Source organism: Triticum dicoccoides, chromosome 4A (genome assembly GCF_002162155.2).
Source record: "Triticum dicoccoides isolate Atlit2015 ecotype Zavitan chromosome 4A, WEW_v2.0, whole genome shotgun sequence".
NCBI lineage: Eukaryota > Viridiplantae > Streptophyta > Magnoliopsida > Poales > Poaceae > Triticum > Triticum dicoccoides.
Genome location: NC_041386.1, coordinates 564,279,063 through 564,306,357, shown reverse-complemented (window position 1 = coordinate 564,306,357; position 27,295 = coordinate 564,279,063). Strand labels below are relative to the sequence as shown.

The 27,295-nt window shown below is 46.0% G+C and overlaps 1 pseudogene; it reads left to right on the top strand.

Moving 5' to 3' along the window:
- The first annotated feature begins 24,508 nt into the window (after positions 1-24,508).
- Positions 24,509-26,480, top strand: LOC119286781 (annotated as a pseudogene).
- The last annotated feature ends 815 nt before the right edge of the window (positions 26,481-27,295 follow it).

The following is a 27,295-nucleotide window of genomic DNA, read 5'->3' as shown; positions in this document are numbered from 1 at the left end:
ACGTACGGGACAGGAGACGTCTCCTCCTTCTTGATCCAGCAAGGGGAAAGGAGAGGTTGATGAAGATCCAGCAGCACGACGGCGTGGTGGTGGATGCAGGGCGTCACAGCAGCAGGGCTTCACCGAGACTATGAGGGAGAGACATAACGGGGGGAGGTGGAGGCGCCAGGGGCTGGTGTAAAATCCCTCCTCTCCCCCCCACTATATATAGGGGTGCCAAGGGGGGGCGGCCCTAGTAGATGGTATCTACTAGGGGGGGCGGCGGCCAAGGGGAGGTTTCCCTCCCCCCCAAGGCACCTAGGGGTGCCTTCCACCACATGGACTCTTCCATGGTGGAAACCCTAGGCGCATGGGCCTATAGGGGCTGGTGCCCTTGGCCCATCTAGGCCAAGGCGCACCCCCTACAGCCCATGTGGCCCCCCGGGACAGGTGGCCCCACCCGGTGGACCCCCGGGACCCTTCCGGTGGTCCCGGTACAATACCGATAACCCCGAAACTTGTCCCGATGCCCGAAATAGCACTTCCTATATATAATTCTTTACCTCCGGACCATTCCGGAACTCCTCGTGACGTCCGGGATCTCATCCGGGACTCCGAACAACATTCGGGTTTCTGCATATACATATCTTCATAACCCTAGCGTCACCGAACCTTAAGTGTGTAGACCCTACGGGTTCGGGAGACATGCAGACATGACCGAGACGCTCTCAGTCAATAACCATCAGCGGGATCTGGATACCCATGATGGCTCCCACATGCTCCTTGATGTTGTCATCGGATGAACCACGATGTCGAGGATTCAATCAAACCCTGTATGCAATTCCCTTTGTCAATCGGTACGTTACTTGCCCGAGACTCGATCGTCGGTATCCCAATACCTTGTTCAGTCTCGTTACCGGCAAGTCACTTTACTCGTACCGTAATGCATGATCCCGTGTCCAACACCTTGGTCACATTGAGCTCAATATGATGATGCATTACCGAGTGGGCCCAGAGATACCTCTCCGTCATACGGAGTGACAAATCCCAGTCTCGATCCGTGTCAACCCAACAGCTACTTTCGGAGATACCTGTAATGCACCTTTATAGTCACCTAGTTACGTTGTGACGTTTGATACACCCAAGGCACTCTTACGGTATCCGGGAGTTACACGATCTCATGGTCGAAGGAAGAGATACTTGACACTTGCAAAGCTCTAGCAAAACGAACTACACGATCTTTTATGCTATGCTTAGGATTGGGTCTTGTCCATCACATCATTCTCCTAATGATGTGATCCCGTTATCAACGACATCCAATGTCCATAGTCAGGAAACCATGACTATCTGTTGATCACAACGAGCTGGTCAACTAGAGGCTTACCAGGGACATAGTGTGGTCTAAGTATTCACACGTGTATTACGATTTCCGGATAATACAGTTATAGCATGAATAAAAGACAATTATCATGAACAATGAAATATAATAATACTTTTATTATTGCCTTTAGGGCATATTTCCAACAGACTGTTGGGGAACGTTGCAGAAAATTAAAATTTTTCCTACGGTTTCACCAAGATCCATCTATGAGTTCATCTAAGCAACGAGTCTAGGGAGAGAGTTTGCATCTACATACCACTTGTAGATCGCGTGCGGAAGCTTGCAAGGTGATGATGTAGTCGTACTCGACGTGATCCAAATCACCAATGACCAGCGCCGAACGGACGGCACCTCCGCGTTCAACACACGTACGGGACGGGAGACGTCTCCTCCTTCTTGATCCAGCAAGGGGGAAGGAGAGGTTGATGAAGATCCAGCAGCACGACGGCGTGGTGGTGGATGCAGGGCGTCACAGCAGCAGGGCTTCGCCGAGACTACGAGGGAGAGACGTAACGGGGGGAGGAGGAGGCGCCAGGGGCTGGTGTATGAAGTCCCTCCTCTCCCCCACTATATATAGGGGTGCCAGGGGGGGCGCCGGCCCTAGTAGATGAGATCTACTAGGGGGGGCGGCGGCCTAGGGGAGGTTTCCCTCCCCCCCAAGGCACCTAGGGGTGCCTTCCACCACTAGGACTCCTCCTAGGGGGAAACCCTAGGCGCATGGGCCTATAGGGGCTGGTGCCCTTGGCCCATGATGGCCAAGGCGCACCCCCTACAGCCCATGTGGCCCCCCGGGACAGGTGGCCCCACCCGGTGGACCCCCGGGACCCTTCCGGTGGTCCCGGTACAATACCGATAACCCCGAAACTTGTCCCGATGCCCGAAATAGCACTTCCTATATATAATTCTTTACCTACGGACCATTCCGGAACTCCTCGTGACGTCCGGGATCTCATCCGGGACTCCGAACAACATTCGGGTTTCTGCATATACATATCTTCATAACCCTAGCGTCACCGAACCTTAAGTGTGTAGACCCTACGGGTTCGGGAGACAAGCAGACATGACCGAGACGACTCTCCGGTCAATAACCAACAGCGGGATCTGGATACCCATGTTGGCTCCCACATGCTCCACGATGATCTCATCGGATGAACCACGATGTCGAGGATTTAATCAATCCCGTACGCTATTCCCTTTGTCTATCGATATGTTACTTGCCCGAGATTCGATCGTCGGTATCCCAATACCTCGTTCAATCTCGTTACCGGCAAGTCACTTTACTCGTACCGCAATGCATGATCCCGTGACCAGACACTTGGTCACTTTGAGCTCATTATGATGATGCATTACCGAGTGGGCCCAGTGATACCTCTCCGTCATACGGAGTGACAAATCCCAGTCTTGATCCATGTCACCCAACAGACACTTTCGGAGATACCCGTAGTCTACCTTTATAGTCACCCAGTTACGTTGTGATGTTTGGCATACCCAAAGCACTCCTACGGTATCCGGGAGTTACACGATCTCATGGTCTAAGGAAAAGATACTTGACATTGGAAAACTCTAGCAAACGAACTATACGATCTTGTGCTATGTTTAGGATTGGGTCTTGTCCATCACATCATTCTCCCAATGATGTGATCTCGTTATCAATGACAACCAGTGTCCATAGTCAGGAAACCATGACTATCTGTTGATCAACGAGCTAGTCAACTAGAGGCTCACTAGGGACATGTCGGCGTCTGTTATTCACACATGTATTACGATTTCCGGATAACACAATTATAGCATGAATAAAGACAATTATCATGAACAAGGAAATATAATAATAATGCTTTTATTATTGCCTCTAGGGCATATTTCCAACAGGGTATAACTCCTAATTCAGATCCGAAAGCAATATGGATTGTTTCTTGAATCGGGTCCTTTCTCGAGGAAAGGTTTCTCTCGAAAAGTTGAGTGGGAGGATGGTGGAGACTTGATGTGGTTATTGAACCGTCACTTCAACCAGTGTGTATCAGGGCACAGGAAGTTGTTCATGTGGCACCTACACCAATTGAAGTAGAAGCTTATGATAGTGATCATGAAGTTTCGGATCAAGTCACTGTCGTACCTCGTAGGGTGACACGGATACGTACTACTTCAGAGTGGTACGGTAATCCTGTCTTGAAGGTCATGTTGCTAGACAACAATGAACCTACGAGCTATGGAGAAGCGATGGTGGGCCCATATTCCGACAAATGTTTAGAAGACATGAAATCCGAGATAGGATCCATGTATCAGAACAAAGCATGGACTTTGGTGGACTTGCCCAATGATCGGCAAGCCATTGAGATAAATGGATCTTTTAAGAAAAAGACGGACGTGGATGGTAATGTCACCATCTATGAAGCTCGACTTGTGGCGAAGAGTTTTTCACAAGTTCAAGGAGTTGACTACGATGAGATTTTCTCATCCGTAGCGATGCTTAAGTCCGTCGGATTCATGTTAGCATTAGCTGCATTTATGAAATCTGGCAGATGGATGTCAAAACGAGTTTCCTTACCAGTTTTCGTAAGGAAAGGTTGTATGTAATACAATCAGAAAGGTTTTGTCGATCCTAAGGATGCTAAAAGGTATGCTAGCTCTAGCGATCCTTCCGTGGACTGGAGTAAGCATCTCGGAGTTGGAATGTGCACTTTGATAAGATGATCAAAGATTTTGGGTTTATACAAAGTTTATGAGAAACTTGTATTTCCAAAGAAGTGAGTGGGAGCACTATAGAATTTCTGATGAGTATATGTTGTTGACATGTTGATGATCAGAAATGATTTTCTAGAAAGCATATAGGGTTATTTGAAAGGTGTTTTTCAATAGAAAACCTGGATTGAGCTACTTGAACATTGAGCATCAAGATCTATAAGGATAGATCAAAATGCTTAATAATACTTTCAAATGAGCACATACCTTGACATGATCTTGAAGGTGTTCAAGATGGAACAGTCAAAGAAGAAGTTCTTGCCTGAGTTGTAAGGTACGAAGTTAAGACTTAAAGCTCGACCTCGGCAGAAAAGAGAGAGAGGACGAAGGTCGTCCCCTATGCTTTAGACGTAGGCTCTAAAGTATGCTATGCTAAGTACCGCACCTGATGTGTGCCTTGCCACATGTCTGGCAAGAGAGTACAAGGTGATCAAGAATGGATCACAGGACAGCGGTCAAAGTTATCCTTAGTAACTAGTGGACTAAAGAATTTTCTCGATTATGGAGGTGGTAAAAGAGTTCGTCATAAAGGGTTACGTCGATGCAAGCTTAACACCTATCCGGATAGCTCTGAGTAGAGATACCGGATACGTATAATGGAGCAAGAATTTAGAATAGCTCCAAGTAGAACAGTTATTTGGATTAGCTCCAAATAGAACGTGGTAGCTACATCTAGGAGATGACATAGAGATTTGTAAAGCACACACGGATCTAAAAGGTTCAGACCCGTTGACTAAAACCTCTCTTACAAGCAAAACATGATCAAACCCCAGAACTCATTGAGTCTTATCACATGATGATGTGAACTAGTAAACTCTTTGGATGTTGGTCACATGGCGATGTGACCTGTCAGTGTTAATCACATGGCGATGTGAACTAGATTATTGACTCTAGTGCAAGTGGGAGACTGTTGGAAATATGCCGTAGAGGCAATAATAAATTGGTTATTATTATATTTCTTTGTTCATGATAATAGTCTTTTATTCATGCTATAACTGTATTATCTGGAAATCGTAATACATGTGTGAATACATAGACCACAATATGTCCCTAGTGAGCCTCTAGTTGACTAGCTCGTTGTGATCAACAGATAGTCATGGTTTCCTGGCTATGGACATTGGATGTCGTTGATAACGAGATCACATCATTAGGAGAATGATGTGATGGACAAGACTCAATCCTAAGCCTAGCACAAAGATCGTGTAGTTCATATGCTAAAGCTTTTCTAATGTCAAGTATCTTTTCCTTAGACCATGAGATTGTGCAACTCCCGGATACGGTAGGAATGCTTTGGGCGTACCAAACGTCACAACGTAACTGGGTGGCTATAAAGGTGCACTACAGGTATCTCCGAAAGTGTCTGTTGGGTTGGCACGAATCGAGACTGGGATTTGTCACTCCGTGTAAACGGAGAGGTATCTCTAGGCCCACTCGGTAGGACATCATCATGATGTGCACAATGTGACCAAGGGGTTGATCACGGGATGATGTGTTACGGAACGAGTAAAGAGACTTGCCGGTAACGAGATTGAACAAGGTATCGGTATACCGACGATCGAATCTCGGGCAAGTACAATACCGTTAGACAAAGGGAATTGTATACGGGATCGATTGAGTCCTTGACATCGTGGTTCATCCGATGAGGTCATCGTGGAACATGTGGGAGCCAACATGGGTATCCAGATCCCGTTGTTGGTTATTGACCGGAGAACGTCTCGGTCATGTCTGCATGGTTCCCGAACCCGTAGGGTCTACACACTTAAGGTTCAATGACGCTAGGGTTATAAAGGAAGTTTGTATGTGGTTACCGAATGTTCTTTGGAGTCCCGGATGAGATCCCGGACGTCGCGAGGAGTTCTGGAATGGTCCGGAGGTAAAGATTTATATATGGGAAGTCCTGTTTTGGTCACCGGAAAAGTTTCGGGTTTTTCCGGTAACGTGCCGGGACCACCGGGAGGGTCCCGGGGGTCCACCAAGTGGGGCCACCAACCTTGGAGGGCAGCATGGGCCAAGTGTGGGAGGGGACCAGCCCCAGGTGGGCTGGTGCGCCCCCCCACAGGACCCAAGGCGCAAGGGAAGTGGGGAAGGGGGCAAACCCTAGGGCAGATGGGCCCTAAGGCCCACCCTAGGTGCGCCTCCCCCCTCTCCCCCTTCTGGCCGCACCAGATGCCATCTGGGGGCTGCCGCCACCCCTGGGGAGGGAACCCTAGAGGGGGCGCAGCCCCCTCCCCTCCTCCTATAAATACTGGGGATTTTGGGGCTGCCCAACACATGAGAACTTCTCCCTCTTGGCGCAGCCCTACCTCTCGTACTCCTCCTCTTCCGCGGTGCTTGGTGAAGCCCTGCTGGACTACCACGCTCCTCCATCACCACCACGCCGTTGTGCTGCTGCTGGATGGAGTCTTCCTCAACCTCTCCCTCTCACCTTGCTGGATCAAGGCATGGGAGACGTCATCGGGATGTACGTGTGTTGAACGCGGAGGTGCCGTCCGTTCGGCACTAGGATCTCCGGTGATTTGGATCATGACGAGTACGACTCCTTCAACCCCGTTCTCTTGAACGCTTCCGCTTAGCGATCTACAAGGGTATGTAGATGCACTCTTCTTCCCCCCGTTGCTGGTTTCTCTATAGATAGATCTTGGTGACACATAGGAAAATTTTGAATTTCTGCTACGTTCCCCAACAGTTCGATGAAGACTCTCGTCGTTACTATGTGTCTTTCCCAGATGATCAGTAGAGGTGCCCAGTTGGGGCGATCGGGGACCATGTCGCATGTTGGGGTTGATCTTTTATTTTGGTACCATAGTCGGACCATGAGTGAATTGGATGATTGTAATGTTATTCATGTATTTGTGTGATGTGGTGAGTGTAAGCCAACTATGTACCTTTTTCCCCTATTATCTATTTACATGGGTTGTTGTGAAGATTACCTTACTTGGGACATTGCTTTCAATGCGGTTATGACTCTAAGTCGTGCTTCGACACGTAGGAGATATAGCCGCATCGAGGGTGTTACAACGCTGCACCTCCCAACCTCCGACGTCGCCCACCTCCCTTCCGCCATGGTGGCCCACTCCCGAGCTGCTAGATTTCGCCGTTGTCGCCCGAGTGCCAACTCCCAACCACCTGATTTCGCTGCCTCCTTCCCCAAACTCTATGCCCTCCACCTCCCCCAAGGCGCCGGCCACCTTCGACCCGCGCACCCGGTGAACTCTGGACTGCGCGTTGACGTGCGCCGCCACCGGCCACGCGCTCCGACGCCACCTGCCAGCTCGACTTTGCAACTTTGGTGATGCGCGCCACCCCTCCTTCTATGCCTCTTACCGGTGACGCTCCATGCAACATCGTCATCGTGCCACTCCGGCCAACACCACACACCGACTGTTCTTCTCGTGATGACCAGCTTGACCTTCTTGATGTAGGTTCTCCGCAGTGCAGAGCTCCCCACCGGAAGGGAAAAAGACCAACTGTTATTAGAAAATCCCCATTTTGGGAGAATTTTCTTTCTGTCTTGAACTGCTCTGTTCAATTATCCTCTAAATTTTTCATGATTTCGGGTGCTTTTGGGAGTAATTTTCCAAATTTGTTTTTGATTGAACGTATTTTCCAGTAGAAACGTGATGGTTTTTACAGTTGAATGTCTACATGTTCATTCATATGCTCTAGTAGAAATGTTACAGGAGTCCTCCCCTTATTCATTTTGGCTAACTTTTTTTATTGTAATGCACTAAGTAGAAGAACCTTGTCTAACACAATATTTGAACTTCAGTTAACTTCATCCACCTTGCTGGCAGACGACGAACAGAGCTCCTCCCATTGAGAATCCACATACTCCGTTTGAAGTTCGGGTTGTCAATTTTCATGAACATGAATCTTCTCCCACATGTGTTTTGCAGTTACCTGGGATTACTCAGCTCCTTGTGTCGGTTCACAAAAACACACATCTTGCTTTCTTCCAATTTGTTGCAGGAAGTTGCTGCTTTCGTATGGCTGTGTAGGAAAAACTGTTTGTCTCTGAATGCTAGCAGCAGCAGGCTGCACCACCCCGCCGATGGAGTCGAACAAGCAGAAATAGATCGTGAACGAACCCGTGGAGGTGGAGAGTCTGTTTTTTGGTTGATTGATTTTCAACTGAGAGCACTAGTGTTGCTTGCTAGCTTCCCAATGGAGCTTCAAGATTGCAGAGAACTCGAGTTCGATAAAAGAAGTATGATACCTGCAGGCAAGCTATAGTGCATGAGAAACGTGTTTGTATTTTTGCCTGAATAGAAAAAAGTGAATTGGTGGCAGCCAAAAAATGCGGATTTGTTGTGCGTGTGTGTGTGTGTGTGTGCGTAGTACACTGATTGGAAAAGACTATTTTTTGTCATGTAGATCAAAGAAAGAACATAGAAAATTTAAAAATGTGGATGCACACATTTTCTATGTATGAGCAAAAAACAAGAAAAATGCATAATTTTTTCCTTCTTTATTTTCCTCTTTGTCATTGTGTGCTCTCCATGTGATTTTAAAAAATGTCCACAATGAAAGAAAATGTGCCCTCCCCCCTGTGTGGTGTGCACATTTGGTTGCTCCACAAAAAAAAGTTAGTGAACTTCAAGTATGACTACTGCTGAAAAAAGTTCAAAAAAAGAACAAGGTGTTCCCAAAGCCTGGTGCATTCGTCAACACTAGAAGTTCATAAAAATAAGATGCTCAAGAGGAATGATAAAAAAGATATTAGTTGATATGACAACCCCTTCGAGTCCAAAAATGAAAACCAGCGAAGTTCAACAAAAAAACCCACTCATCCTAGAGTTCAAAAAATAAAAAATAAAAGGTTACAACAAACTAGGGAACATTCATGATATATGTATAGAAGTTCAAGGGGAGCTACGAGGGGAATTCAGAGAATAAAAAACTATGTTGGTAGTGAAAAGAACAAACTTGTTTATTTCATGTAACAAAAACTTTAATTATTCCGAGGGGGGATTTAAAAGTCGAGACTCAAGAGACGAGATGTGCAGAAAAGAAAAACCCATGGTGTAGACTTGAGTAATTCATGGCGGAAAAACCAATAAAAACCAAGAAGTTCAAATTAAAATAACATACCAGTTCAAGAACTCAATAAAAAAGAACTTCCCTGTTTCTAAAAAACTAGAAGTTCAAATTAAAAAAATGGTGTGGTTCAATTTTTATAAAATAATAGGATTTTTCCTGTTACTAACCAATAAAACTAGGAAGTTCCAATTTAAAAAATGGTGAAGTTCAACATCTATAAAAAAATCAGTATTGTATCATTATTAAAAGAATAAAACCAAGAAATTCAAAAAATTAAACCAAGAAAAATCAGGTTTTCTCGTTACTAGAAAATAAAACCAAGAACTTCAACTGGAAAAAGCGGAGGAGTTTGATATTTATTTGATAAATCGGATTTTTCCAGTTACTAAAGAAAAAAAATCAATAAGTTCAATTCGAAATAATGAAGAAGTTCGATGTTTCTAACAAAACTCCAATTTCCACATTTCTAAAGATACACAAAGAAGTTCAAATAAAAAAAGTTAGAGCTGCTTGATGTCCATAAAAACATAGATTTTTTCCGTTAGTAAAGCCAAACAGAGAGAAGTTTAAAATTGATAACTGACCGAAGTTCACGTACTACATGTTGAGCATTTCGTATGAGAAAAAATAATAAAAATGAAAAGGCTACAAATTTAGTTGCTCGAAGTTCAAGTGACCTACCCGAGAAAGTTTAAAAAAAGATTTTCCCCATTACTAACAAATAAGACTAAGAAGTTCAAATTCAAAAAATGGTGAAGTTCGATGTCCATAAAAATGCAGATTTTTCTCATAATGTTTCACGTTACTAACAAAAAAACGAAGAAGTTCTACGATGTTTATTACAAAATTAAGATTTTTTTTGTTACAAATGAGTAACACCAAGAAGTCCAAATTGAAAAAACCAAGAAGTTCAATTTCAAAAAATACAATAGTTCAATGTATATAAAAAACTCAGATTTGCCTCGATACTAAATAATAAACCAAGAAGTTCAATTTCAAAAAATGGAGCATTTCAATATTTGTCACAGAAACTTAAATTTTTCCCGTTGCTAACGAATAAACCAAGAAGTTTAGTTTGAAATAACGAAGAAGTTGTATAATGTTTATTACAAAACTAAGATTTTTTCCATATAAAAATCGAATACTATTCTTTACTCAAAAATATGAAAAAAGGTGACGTTCAATTTGAAATAACAGAGAAGTTCGGAGTTTATTAAAACCTAGGATTTACCTGTTCAAAAAACAAAAAACACAACGCCATTTTCTGCACTTTTAAAAACAACTCATAAACGAAAAAATGGTTGCTAGAAGTTCAAGTGCTCGGCGAGGAAAAGTTCAAAAAATTCTTGTGAGGGAGGTCAACAGAAGAGGTTCGATGTTTACCTGTTCAATAATATGTTGTTTTTTTGTGTTTTAAAATAATTCTCACAAACCAGAGAGAAGTTCAAAGTGATAACAACAGGAAGTTCGCGTACTACATGGTGTGTATTTCATATAAGAAAAAATACAAATAAAGTGAAACAAAGTGAAGTTCAAACAAATATGCCTCAGAAGTTCAACTACTTCACGCAGTGCAAAAAACAGCATGTCAATAACATAGTGAAGTTCAAACAGACATGCCCGAGAAGTTGAACTACTTCATCCAGTGTGTTTCCCATCCGCGATGAAGGCAGAAATCATGATCTCGTCATTTTCTAATTTACTTCAAAACAGCAGGAATATCATTTGTGTAAGTTCAAGTCCTCGATCGGAGAAAGTTAAAAAAATATTGTGAGAGATGTTTGTACAAAAAGAATATCATTTGTGTAACACTGACGAAATGGATGAGAAAATTACAAACGAAAATATGTCACAGAAGTTCAACGTGAAAACAGCAAGAAGTTCACCAACTACACTGAATGAATTTCAGATGAAAAAACTTTTAAAACCGTCGCGAGTATGAAAAAATGATCAACACGGGAAAGTTGCGTGTTTACGGCAGCTTTCCATCGGTATATCACTTGCTCAATTTTGGTGAGTGTTCCGGTGAGTGGATGGAGAGCTGAGAGCAAAATAGCCCGTGAAAAACAGAGTGAAGTTCAAGCACACACGCTGAGAAGTTCAAGTTCTTCACGTGGTGCATTTTTGAAGAATCTGTTTCGCGATGAACGTAGAACTCATGATCTCGTCGTTTTCGAAATTACTTGAAAACGGCCAGGATTCGGAGAAAACCATCAACATGAAAAAGTTTCGAATTTTCTGTAGCTTTTCAGCGGTATATTATTTGCCCCATTCCGATAAAGTTTGTAGAAATTATGGCAAAATTACGTTTTTAGACATTTTCAAAACTGACATAAAACCATAATGAATTAGGAGAAACAATATATACAAAAAAAAGTTTCACATTTCTTCAAGCTTTCCAACGTCATATCATTTGCTGCATTTGGACGTACGATTAAACAATTAGCTCGAAAATACGAACTCGATGGAACTTGTATCGTTTTCTAAATTACTTTTAAACCGTTCAAAATTAGAAAAAACTTTTAACATGAAAAAGTAGCGGATTTTCATAAGCTTTCCAATGCCATATTATTTGCCTCAATTGGATTAGCCGTTTAGAAATGGCATCGAAAATACGAACTCGGATGTTCCGTTTGTGAAATTCTATGATTTTCCTAATTACTCTATAACCGTAGGGAATTAGAGAAAACTTTCAACATGTGGAAGGAGCGGTTTTGCAGCAGCTTTCCAACGCCATATTATTTGCCTCATTCCGATAAACGGTTTAAAAATGTGATCAAAAATACGATTCACGTTTTTTGTATGAAGAAAAAACGGTTTTCAAAACTGCTCTTAAACCGCTTACATTTTGCCAAAAGATTAACTTGGGTCATGATACTAGTGTCCATAGCTTTCCAATGGTATATAGCAAGCCCCATTGGGGCAATGTTGGCGGAAGTTCAACCTAGCACACGGGGAAGTTCAGGTCCAACAACTCAGGCAGTAAAATTGCAAAAAAAACGCGAGTTCATCACGACCCGAGTGCAAAATCCGCCAACGAGCGAGATTCCTATTTAAAACGGGTATTTAGTTGCTAAAAATGTTTCTAGATTACACTAACATCATATAGAGCACGACTAATCAGAAAAATTCCCATGGGGAGACACGGTTCACTAGTAGAAAAAGGGTCAAATGTGAGACACATTTGTCCCGGTTTGTAACAGAGCTGACACTAATGTGTCCATTAGTGCCGGTTCCAACGGCTAGGCGGGAGGAGATCTCTAGTACCGGTTCGTAGCGAACCTTTAGCACTGGTTCGTGCCACGAACCGGTACTAATGAGAGTGGTGGTAGGATGTTATCAGAGTGGAGCCCCTCCAACACCTTTAGTACCGGTTCGTGCCACGAACCGGTACTAAAGGTTGTCCTATATAAACCCTTCGTCCACCAGCACTCTGTTCTTCCCCCTTTCCACTCTCCCTCTCCTCTGTTCTTCCCTTCTTCCTTCCGACTTCATCACAAAATTTGCCCCAAATTTGTCAAGATTTGCAGCCCCCATCCATTCAAATGATCACAAAGGTTAGCAACTTTGTCCTTTCATCTCTCATTGCTAGATTAGCTCTTGCATCGGCTTATATAGTGATTAATTGTGGGTTTTCGTAATTTGGGAGGAATTATATGTGGTAGTATTTGATTTATATGCAAATTGAGGTCAAAATAACACTTAGTTTGCATATGTAGGTGTGATTTACTTAGTGCCTTCTAAATCTCCGTCGTAACCACCGTCGATCGCCCGCACCGTCCCGTCGTCGGCAGCACCTTGTGGTGAGCCTCTTGTTCATGAAATTTTATATCAAAAATTGATGTGTGTGTGATTTGGATATATAGTTACTCGTATAATTATCTTACCCGTACGTTGTTTGTTATACATAGTGCCATGGTTTTGATATCCGTCCCCGTCGGCCCTCGTCCTTGTTATGATTCAGATGTGGTATATTCTCTTTTAAAACTATTTGTTGCATTTCGTGTTTATGACAAATTATGCCCATCAAGCTGACATAGATATTTGTATGTAGGAGGTAGTTGAACCGGAAATTCCAACCGACCCTATTGTCAAGAGGTTAAATTTAGTTGAAACAGAAAACGAGGATTTGAAAGAAAAATTGAAAAGAATTGAGGGGGAGAAGATGGAATTGGAGTTTCATGTTGTCGATGTCGTCGATGATCACAAGATTAAGATGGAGAAAATGCGCTTGAAGATTAAAAAGATTAGAAAATATGCCATTCATAGTGAGGCTTGGTATCATTATGCTGTTGGATCAATTGTTACCTTAGTTGCAATCTTGATCGCATTTGTTGTTGCATTTAAATTCTTTAGCTAGAGAGTTATTTGTTTGTTGCATTTAAGTGTTGTATGAACTTTATGTATTGTATTAATTTGGTGTTTTCGGTGTTGTGTATTGAAGATGAGCTGGCAATGGATGTACGATGACTGATGCTCTCCCGAGTTCATTAATGGCATGCATACTTTTCTGCTTGCGGCTGAGGCAAACAAGCGGGCGGATGGTTTTATGCCTTGCCCATGTGCTGGCTGTAAGAATGGTCACAATTACTCTATGTCAAGAACCATTCATGTCCACCTGTTTGAGTCCGGTTTCATGCCCCACTATAATGTTTGGACCAAGTACGGAGAAAGAGGGGTTATGATGGAACACAATGAAGAAGAAGAGGACGACGACAGCTATCCTGGCCATGGGTTCCCTGAATACGATGATACAACAATGAGGGAAGAAGCTGAGCCGGTAATGCGGGAAGAAGCTGAGCCGGCAATGCGGGAAGAAGCTGAAGAAGAGGCATCAGATGAGCCCATTGATTATCTAGGTCGGGCCATTGCCGATGCAAAGAGAAACTGCGCAAGTGATTTGGAGAAGAAGAAGTTGCGGCGCATGTTAGAGGATCACAAAAAATTGTTGTACCCGAATTGCGTAGGGGACAAAAAAAAGCTGGGCACCACACTGGAATTGCTGCAATAGAAGGCAGAGAATGGTGTATCTGACAAGGGATTTGGAAAGTTGCTGGTAATGATAAAGAATATGCTTCCAAAGGACAACGAATTGCCCGAGAGTACATACGAAGCAAAGAAGGCTGTCTGCCCTCTAGGGTTAGAGGTGCAGAAGATACATGCATGTCCTAATGATTGCATCCTCTACCGCGGTGAGTATGAGGATTTGAAAAGTTTGATGAAATTGCTTCATTCATAGTGAATATTGACCTGAGCATCCCAATAAATGATGAAGATTTTCCATGGTTACGGCGCAAAGGGACACACGCGAAGAAAAAGTTTCACACCCAAAGATCTGGGATGTGATCGGCTTCACTATATATCATCACTTTCTTCTGTGCTTCACACCCAGGATGGAATCTCTGTAATATTTAGGGGTAGTTATGTGTTTTGGCATTTGAAACGCGAAGAAATTTTATGTGCAAACAAATTCTTTCATGCATTTACTGATTTTTTCAGCTAAATTGAAAAAAACTTCAAATGAATTTCGAAAAGGTTGAAAGTTGGCATGGTATCATAATTTCACCCATATACCATAATTTTTTCGGCTAAAGGTGTCCCCTATATAACAAACACTTCGAAAAAATTCAGTTTCTCATCTCCCACTTCTCTCTGCCGCCACCCCGTCCCGCGCCGTCGCCGCCCTGTCGCGACGTCCCCGTCGACTCCGCGACGCCCCCGTCCTCGTCGCGTCGTCCCCGTCGACTCCGCACCGCCCCCGTCGCTGGCTCGTCCCCGTGGCCGCACTGGCCCGTCGCCGTCCACTCGCCTCGCCGTCACCGTCGCCTTGGATCGACCTCGCCTCGCCGTCGCCGTCGCCTCGACCTCGCCCGCGCGCGCTGTGAGCCCCTCCCCCGGCCCCTCTCCTCCCTCCAATCGATCAAAGCCACCGCGCCGCCGGCGCCGGCCGTAGCTACTGCACACACACACACTACACGCGTGCGCGCGCACACACACACACACACTACACGCGCACACACACACAATTTTTCTGTTTTTAGTTTTTAGTTTTTTCTGTTTTTCTGTTTTTCATACAAAGTTTTAGATGAATTAATTAATTAGATTAGATTAATGTCAAATAGTATATAGAAATGTTAGTTATAATATATATAATGTCAAAGGTTTTTTCTATTTTTTATAGAAATGTTAGTTATATAGAACTGTTAGAAATTTTGGAAATGTTAGTTTTAGCTAGATGAATTAGATTAATTTCAAATTGTTAGACGATGATCGATGTTTTTTTAGTTTCTTATATTTTTAGTTATAAAATTTAGAATTTGCATATATGAAATCACAATCCATCATTTAAAAAATGTTAATTTACTTTTGCGGCATATAGTATTTGTTGTCGATGATGCCCGGCCCGCATTCTCACTGTCGACCCGTTCACGATGACGTCCTGCTTCAGAGGACCCATGTCTGGGACTGGGCTCCGCCGGGCTGGCACTGGAAGGTGCTACCTTCAGGGACGCGACGCTTTAATTATCATGCTTGATTAATTATTATATGATCAAATTTCATTCTCGTAAAGGCCCTGAAGCAGACGCTGGGGAATAATCTATGTGCATACTACATTTGCGAGAACATTCGCATGAAGGCGTCCGAATGGAGCAGATCTCAAAGACAGGACTAGGTACGTTTGTCAGAATACTATTCACAATTTTTACACCATTATCGATATCTAGTCACACAACTAATACACACGCATATTGATCTCCTTCTTAACAGTTCAGAGAGGTGCGGGAGCAGCTCCTAGCAGAGGAGTGCATAGAAGCAATTCAAGAGGAAATAGCGGGATTTTTGCTTGACCAGGTCATAGATCCCAAAGGAGAATACTATTACCCGCTACCGCCCCATGAACCACTTCCAATTGTCGTCATGCTCCGAAGGCACCAATTAGGAAAAATTGTGTGTGTGTGTGTGTGTGTGTGTGTGTGTGTGTGTATACATGTGTGTATATATGTGTTAATTAATGATGGTTGTGAGACATTTGATGATATATATATAGGAGTAGGATTTTCTACAAGTGTTTGCCACAGAAGTAGTTAAGGGTTTCAACGGTGCAAAAGTTCTCAAAAATTCTGAAAAAAATACTGAAACAACACACCTATAATATAACATGATCCAACGAAGGGATTAAAAAAATATGATTGTATGTGTCCTGGACAAAAAAAACAAATAGTTCAGTATATATTTATGTCGCAGTGAGCTGAAATGCTTATTATTTTTGTCGAGGACACATAGATGCTTATTTTGACAATCCCTCTGTTGGATCATCTTATTACATTAGAGAGATGCTCCCATATTTATTTCATATTTTTTGATAACTTTTGAACCACTAAAAGTTTAGGGACATTTAACTAGTTCTGTGGCAAGCTATGGTAGACACAGTTTTACCTATATATATATGATCAGTTCTACTAGAAATTCTATTTTTATATATGCATAACGTATACAATATGTAGTATCGTAAAATAGCAGCAAACAAAAAAATTAAATGGAAAACACAAAATTAAATGAAAAAGAAATCATAAACCCAAAATCCCCCAACCTTTTAATACCGGTTGGTGTCACCAACCGGTAATAAAGGGCTCCCTGCCCCCGGAGCTGGCTCGTGCCACGTGGTTGCCCTTTAGCACCGGTTCGTGCTGAACCGTTACTAAAGGGGGGGCTTTAGTGCCCACACTTTAGTGCCGGTTACCGAACCGGCACTAAAGGGCCTTACTAACCGGTGCTATTGCCCGGTTCTGCATTAGTGGTTGAGAAGATAACCCAAAGGTCGGGTTCCCACAGAGAGAAGTTCAGGCATGTAACTCAGGAAATTTATGTTGTGATCAGAATATTATTCTAATCCCGTGATCAGAATAGTGTTATATATATATATATATATATATATATATATATATATATATATATATATATATATATATACGGAAATCCATTGGCGTGGACGAGCGCGCTTGCCCATGGAATCGCCGGCCATTCATTTGCATAGGGATGCAGACCAATTCTAATATTGTCAGTCGTACAGGATCAGGTCACGGGCGCACACAGGTCTATAGCAGACGGCCGTTTGTGTCTGCCCTAGCAGCAGACGGCGGATGGGACCTGTGTCAAATTGTGCCAATGGCTCGTCCCGACGGTAGAAAGGGCACATAACGTTATCCTGTCCAGGGGCAGCAACGTGCTAGTTGGATGGGGTTGGCTCAGTCCACATCACGCGCTGATATTTCAGCCAGGCCAGCTGATCCCACATGCTTCATACAATGATCCCTCAAATTATTTTTCTGAAAATAATTCAGATCTATTATTAAACTTCATCGGAGGTACAAAACACCTCAAACATAATAATATCAAGATTTTGAGACCACCGAACAACCACTGCCACCGTCAGAACGAGCTGCAGACGTGTCGCTGTCGTCGCTTGCCTATCGGAGGCGGCTTGACCTTGTCGATGACAACCGGAAAGTCTTCTTGCACGTGCCCCTAAGGACCAACGCCCTGGAGCCGCAGTCGTCGTCGTTGAACCCCTGAATATATCTGAAACATCTTACACCAAATCTCGTCACATGACGAGAAGCCCTAACCTCACCGCCCAAAGGAGACAACAGGAATTTACGTCGGAGCTCCGTCGACTACGTCCAGATGAACGAACTCGAAGAGGATTGGAGCCCGGAAGAAAAACTCGAAGAAGAAGCACCGCCATCCGTCTAAGTGCCGCACCTACGAGGACTAAAAAACCCTAACCTAACTACTAACCGGAGCAGAGACACCGGGATTCCCCTCCATGCCACCCGCCGCCGGAGCAGCCGACAGAGGGGGAGATGAACCCACGGGCTCGCCGACGAAGCTTGGAGGAGTGTGTTTACCCTAACCGCCAAGGGATAGGGGAGGGAGAGAGAAACCCTAGACAGGTCCCCAAATTCAAAAAAGAACCCTAGCCACACCAAAACGACGAACACAAATCCGGGCCAATTTTTTTTTTCTTTTTGAAAAGGAGGATAACTTCCAACCTCTGTATCAAGTATGCACAAAACCATTTTTATTATTATTCAATGGAGTATGACAAAATGAATATACGGATCAACTCAAAGCCACCTTTTTGACGAAATAAATTGCTACACCTACAAATTTGATAATGTGCTTAGATCGCACCGTCGTGTACCCATGGTGCTTGTTCGCTGAAAACGGACGGCAACCGCTCGTCGATGGTGTTCCGCCCACAAAAGAATATTTTAAGGACCCCGCAAAAATATAATTTAAGGAGCCCAATGTTTTTCGGGTTTGCAGAAAAATCTTGCATATGGAAGCCACTTCGCTAGAGATTTTTCAGCTGCGCGACGAGCTTGGACAATTTGTTGCCGACCAAGGATTCCAAATATTAAGGTGTAATTTCTGAATACATGTTTGGCAACTACTCAGTTTCAAAATGTTTTTACCCATGTGTCAAGCCTTTGGCACCTTTATCAGTTTTAAAATGTCACCATCTGGGGTGTCAACATCGTCTACAGAATGCAGCCATCTAAAGCCGTAGTATTTGAACACATGGTTGCAAAGTCTCTTCTGCAGAATGTGATCATGCATGCATTTGTAACCTGATTGGCAAAATCAGGCAGGTTCAAAAGACGACCCCCTAGTTGCCAACATTAATTCATGCTGGCTGGACACCTGTGTCAATCACTGCTCTTCCAAAGCATGCTTGTCAAAGGTTCCAATGTCAGAAATATAAGCTTTTGCCAGATGCCAGCCCACCTGCTTGGCTGGGGTGGTTTGTAATTATTTTTTCCAATTAGCCTCTTTGCGATCAAGACGAGCCTGCAAAATATCCCATTGAGCACAGATGCTCTAAAAAGCCGCCCCTTACCGTTGCATGGCTATCAATCTTCGCCAACATATTATTTTTGGTTTACCTTTTTTGCATTCCTGAAGGTTGTAGTCCAGTTTTTGCTTGTTGAACATCCCGAAATCCCGCCAATGAGGCTTCTTTTGGTCGTACATGAATTCATCCTTCAGTTTTTTCACACAGACAGCAAAATGCGGGTTAGTACATTTTACTTACCCAAATAAAATAAACAAGGTCATAGCCGACAATGTAGCATGTATCGCAAAACTTGGATCCATCAAGTTCCGCCGGCTAGGGGTTCCATCTGGGTATAGCTTGTCGTCCTTGAACTGCAGCACATGGACTGACGCTGCCATTCCATTTGTCCTCAACAACTCCATTGCCTGGTCGTAGTTCTTTTGCATTTCATGCCAGGTTAGTTGTAGTTTGTATGCCTCAAAGTGTGAGATCATTTCTGGTAATAATCATTCGAAATGGCTTGGCCCTGTAGTCGCTTATGTCTCAGCTGTTGTCCTCCGATCTGAGTAGATGAATCACGCCTGGACCCTCGCACTGGCATGATCTTGTGTTGCTCCCTGTTGGCTTACCCTGTAATTATAAACCAGTTTTAGCACAACTTATTTTTTCAGCCAGTGCGCGGACATAATGATTAACCGAACCAAGTCAGGCTGTACCGAGCACACACACACTATCGGACTATCCCCTGAATGCACTTTGTCTTTTTAAAGTTAACTTTTCTCTAGCCTTACCTAATTTCAAACCCAAATACCCACAAGTACAAATTCTAGTAGTCGCCTCATCTAATGAGTCGAACGTACTTCTGACAACACGTGCAACAACAGTGTCATTCTTCTTCTCGGCGAACCCCCTGGTTGTCTTCTCAAGGGCACACACTCTGCCTGAACAAGGCGGTCGCTTCGCAGGAGCCCATCCAACATGCACCCTGCATCACATAGCTTTTGTTTGCAGTTAACCACAATCACAGAATATGGGTGTGTTATCAGAGAGCATGAATTTCTGACTGCAATAGTTCAAACTGCCAAAAATATTTTTATTTACTGAACGAATTCGATGAAAGTGCAGAGCAATGAAATCACCTCCATGTCCAACCAGGAGCTTGCGGTCCTAGCCAGTGGACTGTTCAGAGTCCGGCGGCGATAAGCTGCTTGTATCGCACAGCGTGTTTAGGTCCTGTTGGAGAGGCGCGAACACATCCACTGCTCCTCCCTCAGCTTCAACCAGATCTAGTGTCGGCTGGATGGCCACTGAGAACACATCGCCGTACATGGCTGGGACGGCGAACCTGTTCATAGGGATTGGGGCGACCCTTTTCAGGATACAACAGATGCTTAATGCTCCAATCTAGTAGGGATGATCATAAACCATGCCTGTCGATCGGATCTGATAGGAACTCCAGTCAGCCGCCAAGGCCGCCATGGCTACTGTTCGACAACACAAATCGACCCTGTGATGTCGTATTAAATGGCCCCACCACTTGTTGGACTGACGCCGTGATTCGTGGATGGAACACCTTGTTCGGTAGGACCTGTACCACCAGTACATCATGCGGTCCCGGTATGTCTGCCGTCTCCTGCGCTAATACTACGAACATGTATTCCAATCAGTCATAACTGCTAGCTGTCACGCGACCTTGTTCCATTCGTCCGCATACCAGGAGCAGGCGAGCTCATCCGCCATATAATTTATGTCTTTTGAAAATGCAAGGATATAACAAAAAATAGAAAAAACATGGGCTATACAGGAGCTTTGCCGTCTGCTGTCAGACGACAAAGACCTAACCTTTGCCATCAGCCAGCGGACGGCAAAGCTGCCACGTGACAGCTACCTGTGCAACCTGAGACACTGGCTGGCCTATTTGGTTACTTTGTCGTCTGTTGGCGGACAGCAAAGAGCGTTGCACCTTTGCCGTCTGCCAGCGGACGGCATAGCTTGACACATGGCAGCACCTGGGGGCTGGCCTATTTCGCTACGATGCCATCCGCTGGCAGACGGCAAATGTGCATTTGTCTTTGCCGTCCGTCAGCCCCTTGACGGACCTAACCTGCCACGTATGATGTCCGGGCTCTTTGGCGGACGGCAAAGAGCGTTTCATAGTTGTCGTCCATCAGCAGACGGCAAAGAGCCCTTCGCCGTAGCCTATTCAGTTGGACATGTTGCCGTCTGCTGGCGGACGACAAAGTGCCTGATTCCTGTAGTGAAAGGAGAAACCATCCGCCCCGTATTGTGAAGAAACGACAGAAGAGGAACATGTGCGCCCTCGCCCGAGAGCAGAATCAGGCGGTCCGTGCCATGGCCAGACTGCCACCGAAGGAGGAGAAGGAGGACAGCTCCGATGACGAGCAGATTCGGCTCGATCCGTACTGCGTCTTCGACGGGTACTTCCGCGAGAAGGACGACAAGGGCACCAGGAAGGGCAAGGGCAGCCTTGGATGAACTCCATCATAGCCAAACATGCCAAATTTTGGTAATCCGATGGCATGTTTAGTGTAGTGTGATGGAGTAGCCGAACGAGGCATGTGCGTCGATGTAGTTGCATGAGTTTGTATGGATTTGAGATATGGCAGTTGAGGTGTCTGAATGTGGATTACATTATTCGAGGGATGTCCGGTCAAGGCCTACAGATGCGCCCGGACGCGTCCACGGACGTTTGAGGGATTGAATTTGGCAAGTCTGACTGTAGATACTCTAACATCTCCTGTGTGAACTGCCAATTGAGAGCCTCCCTGCAGGCAACACGCATTAGTATATTTTAAAGTGGATTTAAAATCTTGTTGCATTTACTTGTGGAATGTTAAAACTCTTATGTTAAGATTACTTTTATTTGATCTGCTGGCACTTCTCACATGATTTGAATCTTAATGAATATATTTACATTCTACGCAGTATCTAGAAATCAAATCTTCGATTCTGCATCAACACTCGGAGCACCATCTAATAAAAATCAGTAAGCGCAGCCACACCATGAACTTGGATTGCTTCCGACCAACTTTAATCACAGCATCTCGAACGCAATAACACTAAAATAACCGACCAAGTCATTTGTTCAAAACTTTTCAAATGATCTAGTAGCAATACGCCTTAAGTTCATCTTGACTTTCGCTAGATGAGCATTCATCGTCGCTGGACTCATCAACGCGACGTCCACGTAGCACGTCCGATTTGAACCGGCCAAACCCAACCGAAGTCCCGCAGCAGAACAGATGACGAAGCGAGTCAGACCTCGCGTGCTCCGCAACCAGCCCTCCACATACGACGCGTCGCCCAGAACGAGCCGCCGACCAGCTCATATATAGCCTCAGCTACAAGCACAAGCACTGCAACTGCAATTCGTAGGACGTCGCGAAGCCAGTGGCGTCGTCTCCCCAGCGCTAAGAAACAGCAAAGGCGTTGCCATCGATCAGACATGTCCGCGGCGGCGGCGAGCAGGGGCGTGCGCGCGCTGGCCATGCTGGGGCGGTGCGTGCGGGCGCCGTTCCGCGCGCGCTACCTCTACGTCAGCCGGATGGCGGCCTGCGCGGCGGAGCGCGGGCCGGTGGGCATAGCGGCCGTGTCCCGGAGCCGGAGCCACGGGTTCCACTTCCACCACTCGGCGGGCGGCGACGGCGACGACGCCGATGTGCGTGAGCTCGTCAGGCCCGCCGGCGTCGGGCCGCGGAGCCAGAGCGTGGCCATCGGGAGGATCGACGAGGACCGCCCGTGCGAGTTCGGGCTCGACGACGGCGCCGCGGCGCGGGCGCTGGGCCCGAGGAGCAGGAGCTGCGCCGTCGACGGCATAGATGTCGGTGTGCTTGAATATAGTTGGCGGCCTGATGTGTCCGATTCTGAGTGCTACGCTCACTTGCTGCGTGTCAAGTAGTGGGAAACTATGAAGTTTTTGTTCTTTTCCCGGCCTTGGGGATTATCAATAATATTTCAAGGTTATCGGCTTTCTTGACCGTCGCCATGGGCTCGCCAACCTTGCCGGCCGGGCGGACATGCTCAGCGACACTCCTTGCGTGTCAAGTAGTGGGAAACTATGAAGTTTTCATGACAATTTATATGGGTGTGATGATGATAAATTTAGTTTAAAAGTTAATTTATACGGATTTGTCATACTCGTCAACTAAACTTGATATCTTTGAGGAAGCATAAAAATGTTCGATTTTTCATGCCTCTGACGTTCGCTGGATATTCTGACGTTCGCCGGATTACCGATGACGCCGTTCGTCTTCGTGGCGAGGCTCCGTTCGGTTCCAGCCAGCCGCGAGATCGGGACGCTTCCGGTGAAAATCGTGCCTGACTACAGTCTTGGCGGACGATGGCGGCGTCTCGGACGTCGTTCCCTTATCGAGGCATCGTCTTTGCAGGTCGCGTCAACCTGATCGAGAGGTTCCGGAGGAAACCCTAGATCTAGGTCTACCGGATCGGACGATGACGACGTTTTTTATGTCGTTCTCCCTCCTGAGGGTATCGTTTTGGAGCAAGTGCTGGCTGGAGGGGACAAAAGAAGTTCAGCGGCATGAAGCAGCGGGATCTCATCGGTGGACGTGTGATGATGGACGAGCGCAAGCGCACGAGCTGCGCCATCGGGTCCACGGCCAGGACCGCGCGCAGGCTCGGCGCTGTCGCGGCCGCTTAACGCGCGCCGACAGCATAGATGCCGGTGTATTCACTAGCTAGAAAATTCCGTAGGTGACAATGTGCTTGAATACAGTTGGCGGACTGATGCATCCGATTAATTTGAGTGCTACGCTCACTTGCTGCGTGTCAAGTAGTAGTGAGAAACTGTGGAGTTTTTGTTCTTTTCCCCGCCTTGGGATCATAAAATTTTCAGTTTTACATCATCGGAAGGCCGTCCAATTTTTTCTGTATATGGCCCGGTTTGAAGTACCCGGTATGCTCTAAAATGCCTTGGGAGGGTTTATATGACAGCGGTAGCAACTTAAAACAAATCCGCAGAAGGACGACAGAGGGAGTAGTTAGCGGATGGAGTTTGTGTTCGTGAGAACTCGAGGAGATCATTTTTATCAAAATAAAAATAAAAATCGAGGACATCACTAGCCGAGACCGACCAGGCGCTAATATGAATAGATTGGTAGTTTTCTGAAGAAAAAAACTTGTCAAGTTTTGGGGCGCTAATTTTTTGCGGAAAAGACTAGAAAGGGGTTAAGTTATTTAGTGCGAGGGGTAGAGATGCTCGAAGCTGGGTGCGTATGAACAGAGCAATCGATTGCACGGCGCATAGTAACAAGTAGCAGCAACGCAGCCTGTGCAGTGAGTGTCTGGTCACTGTCCCCACTTAAATCGCAGGTAGGCTACCAAGGAACGCTACGCGGCTACGCAGTACTGGGCGTGATTAAGCAGTAAGTAGCTAGACGCGAATTGATCGCAGATTCACAGCGCACGCCAGACTACCGACCGCTCCAAGGACGACGTAACTACCATTTCCACCGTACGCGCGCCCTGCCTTTGTAGCCACTCCAACTCTCCAAGCCATCCGTCGATCCCAAGACACAAGCATCGCCACACAATACAGCGACCACCAAATCCCAAAACAAGCAAAGAGACAAGCAAGAAAACCCCAAATCCGATCATACATACACTCGCCATGGGGAGAAATCCGCCACGTATGGTCGTGCTGCTGGCTGCGGCCGTGGTCACCACCATGCTGTCGCTGAGCGCGTCGTCGGCGGGCGGGCAGCTGCTGCACCCGGTGGTGCTCATCCCGGGCTCCGGCGGCAACCAGCTGGAGGCGCGGCTGACGGACGACTACAGGCCGTCGAGCCTGACCTGCCGGGTGTGGCCGCTGGTGCGCGGCCGCGGCGGCTGGTTCCGCATGTGGTTCGAGCCGTCCGTCGTCGTCGCGTCCCTCACCCGCTGCTTCGCCGAGCGCATGATGCTCTACTACGACCGCGACGCCGACGACTACCGCAACGCGCCCGGCGTGCTGACCAGGGTCGACGACTTCGGCTCCACCTCCACCCTCCGCTACCTCGACCCAACCCTCAAGTAATCAAGATCGTCTTCTTCTTCTATCTATTTATATGTCAACTATAGAACAAGGCCGCAACGGAATATAAATATTTAAATACTTTAGCTTGTCATTTACCTGTCAGTAATAATGCTAATTGTGTAAATAAATGTTCATCAAATTCTGACATGAATTACATTATATTTCAATTAGAAGTTTGATAAGTAAATTAAAATGGAATTGGTTCATAAAGTAAGTAAATTATGCATGGAAAGTTGGATGAAGGGGTGATGGGAAAAAAGATGAAATGAAAACCTTATGTTCTTTTTAAGAAGTAAAGAAAAATGATGCGGATGTCGCAATGCAGCAATGGCAATGACGTCGTTGCGAAAACTGTTATGCAGGGTCCTGACGGGGTACATGGACGTCCTCGCGAGCACGCTGGAGAAGGCCGGGTACGAGGAGGGGCGCGACCTCTTCGGCGCGCCCTACGACTTCCGCTACGGCCTGGCCGCGCCGGGGCACCCTTCGCAGGTGGGCAGCGCGTACCTGGAGCGCCTCCGGCTGCTGGTGGAGTCCGCGTGCGCGGCCAACGGCGGGAGGCCGGCGATCCTCATGGCGCACAGCCTCGGCGGGCTCTACGCGCTGCAGTTCCTGGTGCGCGCCCCGCCCGCCTGGCGCGCGGCGCACGTGAAGCGGCTGGTGACGCTGTCCGCGCCGTAGGGCGGCTCCGTGCAGGAGATGCTCACCTTCGCCTTCGGCAACACCCTCGGCGTGCCCTTCGTCGACCCCTCCCTCATCCGCGACGAGCAGCGCAGCTCCGAGAGCAACCTCTGGCTGCTGCCCACGCCCAAGGTCTTCGGCAACACCACGCTCGTCGTGTCGGAGCGCCACAACCGGACCTACTCCGCCAAGAACGTCACACAGTTCCTCAACGACATTGGGTTCGCCGATGGGGTGGAGCCGTACCGGGCGCGGATACGGCCGCTCGGCGAGGTCCTGCCGGAGCCGGGCGTGCCGGTCACGTGCCTCGTGGGCACCGGCGTCGACACCGTGGAGAGCCTCGTGTTCGGGGACGAGGGGTTCGACGCGGGGCCCGTCAATGTGGTGTACGGTGACGGCGACGGGACGGTGAACCTCGCCAGCCTCATGGGACCGATCAAGGCCTGGTCCGACTCGCCGGCGCAGGTCCTCGAGGTGGTGGAGCTGCCCAAGGTCTCGCACATGGGCATCCTCAAGGACAAGAGCGCCCTCGACCAGATCCTCAGGATTCTTGATTCCATCAACCTAAACGCCACGACCACGACCTATCAGTCTTATAAATAGGTTTGCAATAGGTTTTTCAGAGTTTTTTCCTTGGGAAAATAGGAAAAATGTTGTTGAGATTTGCTAGCTAGTGGCACTTGCCAGATGGGAGTAGAGATCAACCATATTCTTATTGACTTCAACAAGGGTTCAACAAAGAGGCATCTAGTGTTGAGTCGAAATAGGGCGCGGGGGGCATATTTATTTTAGAAGCGGAGGATTATCCTCATCCTCTTCATCATAATGATGCATGCCGCCATCTTATTAAGCAAATATCCAAAAAGTCTGCGATACGGTACAAGCTCGCTCAGAGCTAAAAAAGCAAAGTTAAGATAAAAGTTGTCATAATTGGCAAAAATAGGACGAGACCTAGGCCCATGTTTTTTAAACTCGTCGGATTCTAGGAGTTTCTTTTTCAATAAAAAATTGAGTTCAAGTTTGAAAAGGCGTTTAAGGAGTTAAACTCAGTTAGAGATGCCTCTAAGATAGTTACTCCCTCCTTCTCACAATATAAGATCATTTCTGACACTATAATGATGTAAAAAATGGTCTTACATTCTAAGACGGAGGAAATACTTTGTGTATGTACAATGGGGATTCGCTCTTTCCCTTCCCTGTTCCCTGTACTCGTACAAAATCTTGCATTTCCATCATGTGACTAAACAAAAAGGGAATTAGCCCGGTTTGTAATAAGAAGCTGAATTCTGATTTGTCCACAGTGAGCTTGAATATCCTGCTTCACCCTTTCTCTGTAGCGTATATATGTACTGTTTTTTCATCTCTACATGTTACGTATATAGGAGTATTCTGGTCGAGAAAACATTCTCCTGTCGACGTCAATTAGTGAGCAGGCGAGCTTTCCTTTTCGAAAAGAAGGTGACATGCCAACCATTTCCACGTGACAATACCTTCCACGCATCCAAATGGATTCGAGCAGCAGGCAGCAGTACAGGCACGGCTACGTGCCCAGAGGCCCAAAGAAAGGAAGAGAGAGAGA